General features: G+C 40.7%; 2 non-coding genes across 2 annotated transcripts; one reads left to right on the top strand and one right to left on the bottom strand.

Annotated features, from left to right (window-relative positions):
- Window positions 1-4,923: 4,923 nt before the first annotated feature.
- On the top strand, window positions 4,924-5,029 carry LOC145565840 (small nucleolar RNA R71). Its single transcript, XR_014095209.1, has one exon. It is a non-coding gene; the product is annotated as a small nucleolar RNA R71 (small nucleolar RNA).
- Window positions 5,030-9,837: 4,808 nt separating this feature from the next.
- On the bottom strand, window positions 9,838-9,943 carry LOC145565745 (small nucleolar RNA R71). Its single transcript, XR_014095124.1, has one exon. It is a non-coding gene; the product is annotated as a small nucleolar RNA R71 (small nucleolar RNA).
- Between the last annotated feature and the right edge of the window lie 591 nt (window positions 9,944-10,534).

Raw genomic sequence — 10,534 nt, 5'->3', positions numbered from 1 at the left:
CCTCGAGTTAAAGAGGAGCACCTTTTGCCCTTTGACAAAATCTTTCTTGATGATTTGAGCGTCATGCCACGCTTTTGATCTTGCCTTATACATACTTGCATTCTCATAGGCACTCAACCTCAACTCCTCTAGCTCATGCAACTATAAAAGCCTTTGCTCCCCCGCACTATGGAGATCCAAGTTGATTTGCTTGATCGCCCAATGAGCACGATGCTCCATCTCCATGGGCAAATGACAATTCTTCCCACATACAAGCTTGTAAGGGGTGGTCCCAATTGGCGTCTTGAAGGCGGTTCTGTAAGCCCATACAGAATCAATGTGTTCAGAGGACCAATCCTTCCTTGTTTTGGCAACTGTCTTCTCCAAGATCACTTTGAGCTCTCTATTGGTGACCTCCGCTTGACCACTTGTTTGGGGGTGATAGGCAAGCCCTCGCTTGTGAGATACCCCATATTTCTCAAGTAGTCGAACGAAGGTGTGGTGCTTGAAATGTGACCCCCCATCACTAATAATTGCTCTCGGAACACCGAATCTTGGGAAGATCACTTTCTTGAAAAGGTTAACCACCACCTTTGAGTCATTTGTTGGAGAAGCTACGGCCTCCGCCCATTTGGACACGTAGTCAACGGCAACCAAAATATATTTGTTCCCATTTGAGGAGATAAAAGGGCCCATGAAGTCTATAGCCCACACATCGAAAACTTCAAGCTCAAGGATGGGGTTTTGTGGCATTTCATCCCTTCTCGAAATATTCCCCACCCGTTGACATCTATCGCAGGTCTTGACAAACATCCAAGAATCCTTGAATAAAGAAGGTTAAAAGAGCATTAATTGAAGAACTTTTGAGGCGGTTTTTTGAGCACTCATATGCTCACCACAAGGAGAAGAGTGGCACATATGGAGAACACTTTGAAACTCGTCGTTGGGGACGCATCTCCTCAACAACCCATCAACCCCTCTCTTCAACAAAATCGGTTCATCCCAAATATATCTCTTTGCCTCGTGCTTGAGCTTCCGACGTTGTTGTGAAGTGAAATCCAGAGGTATGGCACCACAAGCCAAGTAATTCACAATATCCGCATACCATGGAGCCGAGTTCACCTCAAGAACATATAGCACATCATCCCTTAGAGCATCCTCTATTGGCAAACCATCATCCTTGAACCTTACACCGCCCAATCTTGAAAGGTGATCCGCTACCACATTCTCGGCTCCCTTCTTGTCTCTCATTTCATAATCAAAGTCTTGGAGAACTAAAACCCATCTCAACAACCTTGGTTTAGCTTCCTTCTTCCCTATCAAATACTTGAGAGCCGAATGGTCGGTGTACACAATTGTCCTAGAACCAATGAGGTAGGTTCTAAACTTCTCAAATGAGTGAATAACCGCTAAGAACTCCTTCTCGGTGGTTGTGTAGTTTCGTTGGGCATCATTGAGAGTTTTGGACAAAAAATGTATGACATGAAGCTTCCCATCCTTTCGTTGCCCAAGAACCGAACCAATACCCTCATCGCTTGCATCGCACATGAGCTCAAATGGAAGAGACCAATCCGGACCTTGGACAATAGGGGCGGTGCAATGGGCCTCTTTCAACCTACAAAAATATTCTTGACAAGCATCATCAAATATAAACTCTTTATCTTGTTGCAATAGGGATGTGAGAGGCTTTGCAATCAAAGAAAAGTCCTTTATAAAACGCCGATAGAACCCGGCATGGCCAAGAAAAGATCTCACTTCCCTCACGTTGGTGGGGGGAGGAAGTTTCTCAATGACCTCTACCTTGGCTCTATCAACCTCAATGCCGGCATGGGAAATTTTGTGCCCAAGAACAATCCCACTTTCTACCATAAAATGGCACTTTTCCCAATTCAACACGAGGTTAGCCCTCTCACATCTTTCCAAGCAATGAGATAAATTAGATAGACAATCTTCATAGGTGGCTCCTCCAACGGAGAAGTCATCCATAAAGACCTCTATCTCATCCTCAATCATATCACTGAAAATAGACATCATACAACGTTGGAATGTTGCGGGAGCATTACAAAGCCCGAAAGGCATCCTACGATACGCATAAGTACCGTAGGGACATGTGAAAGTCGTCTTCTCTTGATCCTTGGGGTCAATTGGGATTTGGAAAAATCCCGAATAACCATCAAGAAAACAATAGAAGGAATGCTTTGTAAGCCTCTCCAACATTTGATCAATGAACGGTAATGGAAAATCATCTTTGCATGTACTTATGTTAAGTTGGCGATAGTCAATGCACATGCGCCAACCGGTTACAAGCCTAGTGGGAACTAGTTGATCATGATCATTTTTCACTACCGTCATTCCCCCTTTCTTAGGCACAACTTGCACGGGAGATACCTAATCACTATGAGCAATTGGGTATATAATTCCCGCATCAAGAAGCTTAGCCACTTCCTTCCGCACAACCTCTTGCATGGAAGGATTAAGCTTCCTTTGCCTTTGCCTAACGGGTTTGGCATCTCCCTCTAGATCAATTTTGTGCATGCATAAAGAAGGACTTATACCTTTGATGTCATCAATGGTATAACCTAAAGCTTTATTGTGTTTTTTCAAAACATTGATCAAGAGGGAGGTTTGCTCCTCCGTTAGGTTGGAATTAACAATTACGGGGAAAGACTCATTAGAACCAAGAAATACATACCTCAAGCCCAAAGGTAGAGGTTTCAAGTCTACCTTTGGTGCTCCCTTAACATTGGTTCTCTCCTCTCTTTCCTCAACTTGAAAGAGATCATGGGTGTGAAAAGCCTCTTCCTCCATGCTCTCATCCATGCACTCGCTCTTGCTTTCCTCTAGCGAATCCTCATAGAATTGAATGTCGTCCTTGTGAGCACCTAGCTTAGAATCATTCAACAATACGCTTTCTAGGGGATCGTTAGAAGCATGAAAATGGGAACGAGAAAATTCACTAAGCATGGTATCTAGAACATTTACTCTAAAGCATTCACCACTTGAGGAAAGTTGTTGCATGACATTATTCAAATCAAACTCAATTGACTCATTGTCAATTTTCAAAGATATTTTACCCTCCTTCACATCAATGATGGCCCTAGAAGTGGCTAGAAACGGCCTACCCAAGATAATAGGAATCCTCTCATCCTCATCCATCTCTAGCACATAAAAATCCACGGGGAATGTGAACTTTCCTACCCTAAGGGGAATGTCCTCAACCTTACCCATGGGAAACTTAATGGACCGATCCGCTAGTTGGAGAGTAATGTTAGTGGGGGAAAGGGTTCCTACACTAAGCTTTTGGTAGACGGAGTAGGGCATGAGGCTCACACTTGCTCCTAAATCACACAAAGCTTTGTCAAACTCAATGCCATTAATAGAACAAGGGATGGAAAAGCTACCCGGATCCTTCAACTTGGCGGGAAGTTTGTTGGAAAGGATTGCACTACAATTGACGGTCAAGCTCACCGTTTCACACTCCCTTCACCCACTTAATAGATCTTTCAAAAACTTAGAGTAATGGGGCATTTGTTTCATGGCATCAACAAAAGGAAGGGAAACATGCAAATTCTTAATCACATCAAAAACTTCCCAAATTGAGCGTCAAGCTTAGCTCTCACAAATCTTTGGGGAAAAGGTAGTCTCTCCTCTCTAGGTTGGAGATTTAGGGGCAAGGGGGTGGTTTCTTTCTCCTTTTGCACCTCAACATCCTTCTCCTTCTCAACATTAGAAGGCTCTTTGGTTCTCTCATCCCCTCTCTCTAACTCTACTTCATTTTGAGGTTCCTCCTCAACTAAGGGGTCACTCCCTACTACCTTTCCACTCCTTGTTGTCACGGCATACAAAGGTTTTGGGTTGACTCCTTGACTAGGGATAGAGGAAGAAGAAGAAGAAGAGGCATTAGAAGCAAGTTGAGCAATTTGGGTTTCAAGCATTTTCATATGAGCATTGGCTCGCTTTTTATCCTCCTCATTTCTCTTCTTTTCCTCCTCATGCATTTTCATGATGGCATCTAGCTTAGCCATCACGGGATCATTAGGAGGGGCCTCAATTTGAAGAGGTTGTTGAGGTGGAGGAAGTTGGGATTGATGGAAACCCGGAGGCCTATTGGTTTGGGCATAGTTAGAAACATTTTGGCCCCTATTGCCTCCAGTGCCTTGGTTGGGAACATTGCTTTGTCGATTGTTTCCCATGTAACCTTGATCACCAAAATTTTGATTTTGATGGTCATGGTATCGGGAGTTGGGTTGTTGGTTTTGATAACCATACCCCCTTTAGTTAGAGTAGCCTCTTCCATTGAAATTGGAAGGGCCTCCCCCACCATGGTATTGGTTACCATAACCACCACCACTTTGGTTCCAACCATGGTTTCCACCTTGATTCCAATTCCCCATTTGATTGGAGTTTGGCCTCAAGTTCCCTACATTTTCCATTCTAGGAGCAAAATTCATAGCATTGACATCTTCTACATTATCATCATGTTCATGGGGAGGGGGTTGAACTTCACAAGCATACACACAATGGGAGGTATCATGATCATAGGTTTCACAATTTGAGCAAAACATGCATCCTTGAGGCATTTTATTATAAGAAGAGGGGGAAGAAGTGGTCATACCATTGCCTCCCTTGGTTGAAGGGGAGGTATTACCATGAGGGTTGGACCTTTCTTTCATCAATTCATCCATTTGCTTGGCCATCTTGGAGATTTGGGAAGAAAGGTTGTTGATTGCGTTGGCTTGCTCCAATGCATAGACACCCTTGCTAGAAGTGGCCTCCCTTTCTCCTTCACACCAATCATCATAATGCTTTGCGGCCTCCTCTATGATGCATTCCACTTCATCCTCTCCTTTGTTCATGATTGGACCGCCGGCTGCGGCATCTAGGCTTGTTCTCCCTTGAGGTGAGAGACCTCCATAGAAAGTGTGGATGAGTTGATACTTGGGTATCCCATGATGTGGGCATTGACGTTGAAGTTCTTTGTACCGGTCCCATGCCGCACTTAGAGTCTCACCACTCTTTTGGCGAAAACCTTGAATTAAAGACCGAGCCTCGGCGGTTTTCCTATGGTTATAAAATCTCCTCAAGAAAGCCGTAGTTACTTGGTCCCAAGTTGTGAGAGAATTAGGGGGCACCTCCTTCTCTAGCCAATCTAGACCTCTCCCAATTAAAGAAAATGGAAACATCTTGAGGCGGATATACTCTTGAGTCACTCCATTGGCTTTGATCGTGTCACAATACTTCTCAAATTCTTTCAAATGCTCATGAGGGCTCTCAAATTTTCCACCCGAGAATTGTTTCCTCTCTATTAAAGCAATCAAATTGGGCTTGATTTCGAAATTGTTGGCTTGAGTGGTAGGGGTTAGGATCCCACTTTGGGCTCTAAAGGCTTCGGGAGCCCCAAGACGACTCAAAGGTGTATTCTCTCCCATTTTAGAACCTTCTTCACTTTCAGACTTAAATATTGAAAAGGGGTTGATTCCGGGACTTGATGGTGAATTAGGACTATCTAAGTCTTCACTCGAGGGTGAAGATGGGGAGTATCTTCCAATTCTCTTACTCCTTCTTTCGTTGGGGTGTGAGAATTTCTACTCCTCACTCTCGCATCTCTTCGAAGTAAGGACAAAGATCTCTCTAGCTCCGGATCGATTGGAATCAAAGACCTTGAGCGGGTTCGTCCTCTGTTCATACAACAAAGCTAAGGAGAACGTATTCACTGACAAGTAACAAGTAGTAGCAAATACTAACAAACAAGGAATGAGATAGTCTCAAATAAAGTAATGAAAAAGCAATGGAAGCCGTCTCCACGGCAACGGCGCCAATTTGACAAGGGAATAAACGCGTCGTCAATTGTCTATCCCTAGATCAAATACAATTTATATAACCTAAACAAACCTAATACAAGTATAAGGCAAGCATAGGGGTCGAACCACAAGGAGACATGCATAAACACCACATTCACTACTTAAGACTTAAGCTATCTCGGGACAAGAAGTGTGAATAACTAAGAGATTAAACTAAAGATTAAGAATGATTAAAAATCAATATAACTAAACACCAAGGGAAGTAGGTAGATGTAGTTGCCATTTGATCATGCAATAACACGGAAGCAAAGCAATGGTAAACTAAGCATGCAAGAATATCGAAATAAAGCTCAATCTAACCACCTTCCGGGGTTAATCGATTTCTCCTAACATAGCCTCTATGTTTCCATACTAGAACCATATATTAGAAGGTGCAATCAATGAACTATCGATAAAAATGAACTTTAACTAAGTCAACTTCCGTTTCTTGTTAGCAAAGATTTACCTTTAATCAACTAACAATGTGCACTTGCAAGAAGATTAAAGAATATCAAACATACAAAGACTTTAATCACCATTAACATAACCCCAACATCATAAGCATGAATCAATTAACAACTACACCATCCCCACACCCTTGGCTAGGTGACTACTCACAAATCATATTGACGACAATATCAATCATCAAATCAATAAGCATCAACATGATCAATAAGCAAAGAAGGAAAATCAAAATAAGCAAACAAAACTAAATACAAGAGTAAAGAAAGAGAGTAAGAAATTGCTCATTAATTGAAGATGAAGATTTACAAAGATTCAATCAAGCTCCTTCTTCAATATCCAAGTTCATCAATGAAAATCCACACTTTCTCTCTCTACTAATGAAGTTTCTCTCTCTAGATTAGGGCTAAAATGTACATAATCATCTCATTACAAACCTAGGGGTATTTATATGCCCCTCACATTACTCTAAAGAAAGATTAAAAAGCACGGAAATACCCACGAGAGCGGCCGCTCCATCGAGGGTGAGCGGACGCTCTAGAGGGTATTAATCAGAACAGCCGCCTTACTGTAGCGGGCGCTCTCCCAGACAGGAGCGGGCGCTCCAGGTGTGGAGCGGGCGCTCCTCTCTTGTGGAGCGGACGCTCCATAAGTTTGGAAAACAGGGGATCTGATGAGAAAATGGAGCGGGCGCTCCTATCTGGTGAGCGGCCACTCCTCTTGAAAGCTCCGGACTCTTCTCCAAATCCATGCTCCTCTCTTCCGCTATTTCAAGGCACTCAAAAAAGGTTGATTAAGCCTCGAGCAGGATCACACAACACTCCATTCAACCTACTCAAACACTCATACACAAGCATAAGTATAGAAAAGAGGGAAAGCGACAAAGCAAGGCCAAAAACAAAGGAAAAGGAGTAGAAAACACAAAAAGGAACAAGTTAAAGCAAACTAAAACAAAGTGCTTGAAAAAGGCTCAAACAAGTGCCAAATACCACTCATCAGTACTTTTCACATCATTAATTATCGAACGAGGTGAAATGTTGAAGAGTCTCGTGAATTCTTCTGTTTTCCAAAATGTTTTAATAGAAATAATTAATTTCTTATTTCGAAAATCATTCATTTCTTATCCTATTTATGAAAAATGTCCAATACATTTTAGTTTGGTTCATAAAATGGGTCCAATAATTATATAGTTGGATGGGGTTTGAAAAGAGCTATCCAACGATATATTATAAGCCTAATTTTGAGTTATAACGAGGCAGTTATGGTCAAAATACTAAATTGGGCGGCCCAATGATCATGTGGAGAGTCCATAAATTATGATTGTATTCCTAAAGTCATTAGGATTTATCTTAGTCTTCTAGAATTATCTAGAAGGTTATTTTGAGTTTTAAAGGGATTAGGATTAGTAATTATAATTATTATTGATTTTGAAAAGATAAAGAATTCTATTTGGTATAAAACAAGTGTTTTAAAAAGGATTAGTCTGATTCAACAAAAGATAAGTATGGACTCTAAGCAACCGAATTTAATTAAAAGAAGGACTCCGTACAGATTTTTATCATGCAGCTTCTATTGCACCGTGATAGGCCTATCGTTGTGTGATAGAGCTATCGCGTCGCGACAGTCGTGTCGCGTCGTGATAGAGCTGGTTTTACTCTGAGCCAAATTCTAGCTCATTTCTTATCATTTACGGTTGATTTTTCTCTATAAATAGGGTCGATATCCCCCGTTTTCAACCATCAACAATCACCCATAATCATCATCTTTCTTCTCTCTCTAAGCTAAAGCTTATTCTTTCTTTCTCTCTTGATTTCTAAGCCTAGCCTATTAAAATACACCATTCCTCATTCACGAGATTTAGATACACATAACCAAGCTCAAATTTTCCTTAGACCACGACGTGAAAGGTTGATAGTTCTGAGGGTTTGGTCCCAAATCTATATTTTAATTCATATTATTTTTATTGTTTGATTTAATATTTTCATTGAAGTTACTAACGTGTGTATTCTTTTGATAGAAAAAGGTACGAGGCATCAAATTAAGTAATTAGATTACTTCTTATTATTCTTTTGATATAGAAATCATGCTTAGATTATTTTAATTCCTAGTATCATGTTAAGATGCTTATATTACTTTCTATTATCATGTTAGGAATAAATATTTAATTGTTATTATTTGGTGACATTCTAGGATTTGTTACTAATCATATTAGTATCATTCTTAGGATCTTGCTAACATTATTATGCTTCGATGAGAATATTGTTATGATGATGATGATTTGTGGAGTCAATGTTATCAATATGTTGCATTGATATTATTGTTATTGTTTGATCACACCCTCTCTTGTAGGATTAAAGGGAATATGTACTTGAAATCACGCTTAATAAGATAATTAACAATTTAAATTAGGCTAATATGATTTAATTCAAGTGATCGCCAATAATAGACTTATTTGTGCATTAATAATTAACCAACATAGATTAAACAGGTTAGGATTAATATATTGATTGTATTTTAATTGAAAAGTGCACATGAATATGAGAATAACAAAGTGGAGGCCTATTTAGGGAATGTTCAATCTCTTTTATATTGGATTTGTACCTTCATCTCTGAATATCCAATCATGGTTCAGGACCACTATGGAGTTAGCGATCTCTGTAATCGTGAAGGGGTGTAACCTTCACCTCGTGAACGATTTACAAGTTTTTAAAAGCAACACTTTTGTTCTAGCTTCCTTCTCTTTGGACGCCACCATGCTTAAGTGCATGATCACAGTGGGGCTCAAAGTTGGGTGACTTAAAATATTCCCTACAGTAGGATGATAGTATCAGCCAAGGAGGTCTGGTGAAGGCTAGGAGTGAAGTACTTAGACAACAAGCGTTGTTGTGTGGTCGGGTGAGTCTATGGTTATGAGCTTGTTCTTTGGATGTACATTTTGTTTATCTATTTCACCTTTAATTGAAAATACAAAAATATTTTCTTTTAGGCTACATTTGTAGCCGTGCTACTAACCATTTCTTTTGAGATTTAAAGCATAGAGCACGTGGTCATTCACTAGTGCCATTTGATCCGGAAATTGAGAGAACTATTGCAAGGTTGAGGGGTGCTAGACGATCTTTGAGCCCTAGCATTTCAAGTGAAGAAGAACCACAACAAGGAGAACAAGCAAGAATGGGAGAAAATCCGAGAGTGGCATTGAAAGAATTGGGGATTCCCGGTGCATATAGATTTGAGAGTGGGATTGCTCCACCTACAACACCGGCAAATGATTTTGAAATAAGACCGGCAATGATCACTTTGATAGAGAGGCGAAAATTTAGTGGGGCCAAGCATGAAATCCCACTAAACCATCTCAAGGAGTTCGAAAAATATTGCAATACTATCAAGGTGAACGAAATTTCCCAACAATTCATCTGCCTCAAGCTCTTTCCCTTTTCTCTTATAGGGCGTGCTTTGGAATGGCTAGACAAGGAGGTTAAGCCGAATTCTCTAAGGACATGGGACGAGGTTACCAAGGAATTTCTATCCCGTTTCTATCCTCAAAAGAAAACGGCAGAGGCTAGAGCTTTGATTCAAGGTTTCAAGCAAAAGCCAAGTGAGAGCCTCTATGAAGCATGTGAGAGATACAAAGAGTATGAAAGAGAATGTCCTCATCACGGAATTCCAACCTATCAAATCATTCAAATCTTCTATGGAGGCCTTAGCCCTCAAGGAAAATCATATTTAGATGGAGGAGCCGGAGGTCCTATCATGAACAAAATGGAAGAGGAAGTGGTGGACATAATTGAAGATGTAGTGAGGTATTATAGAGATTGGCAAGATGGAGAAAGAGAGTCAACTAGCAAGAGTAGCTCTTCGGTGTACTCGGTTAATCATCTAAATGCAATCAACAATCCATCCTCACAAATGACAAACTTGGGGAAGGAGATGTCCGCTATCAAGGCAAAGTTGGAAAGTGCTACCTACCAAGTTTCAAGTCTTCCCTCCCAATCTAAGGGGAGAGGTATGTCTTCTAATTCTCAACCCCCCCTTCTTCTAATAACATGCCTAGTAGATGCTTGTTTTGTGATGATTGTGGGTCATATGATCACAATGTTTTTAGTTGCCCTCATGCATGTATGGATGTTTGTGATGATCAAGATGGAAATGTGAATGAGCATGTGAACTATGTGTCAAATAATCATGATTCTAGGTTTGAGAATCAAAGAGGTCAATGGAATAGGAATTACAACAATCATGGCAATTTTTACAAC

This window comes from Chenopodium album, chromosome 10 (assembly GCF_948465745.1).
Source record: "Chenopodium album chromosome 10, dcCheAlbu1.1, whole genome shotgun sequence".
NCBI classification, from domain to species: domain Eukaryota; kingdom Viridiplantae; phylum Streptophyta; class Magnoliopsida; order Caryophyllales; family Amaranthaceae; genus Chenopodium; species Chenopodium album.
Note: the sequence above shows the minus strand (reverse complement) of the source record. Positions and strands in the feature narration are given on the sequence as shown.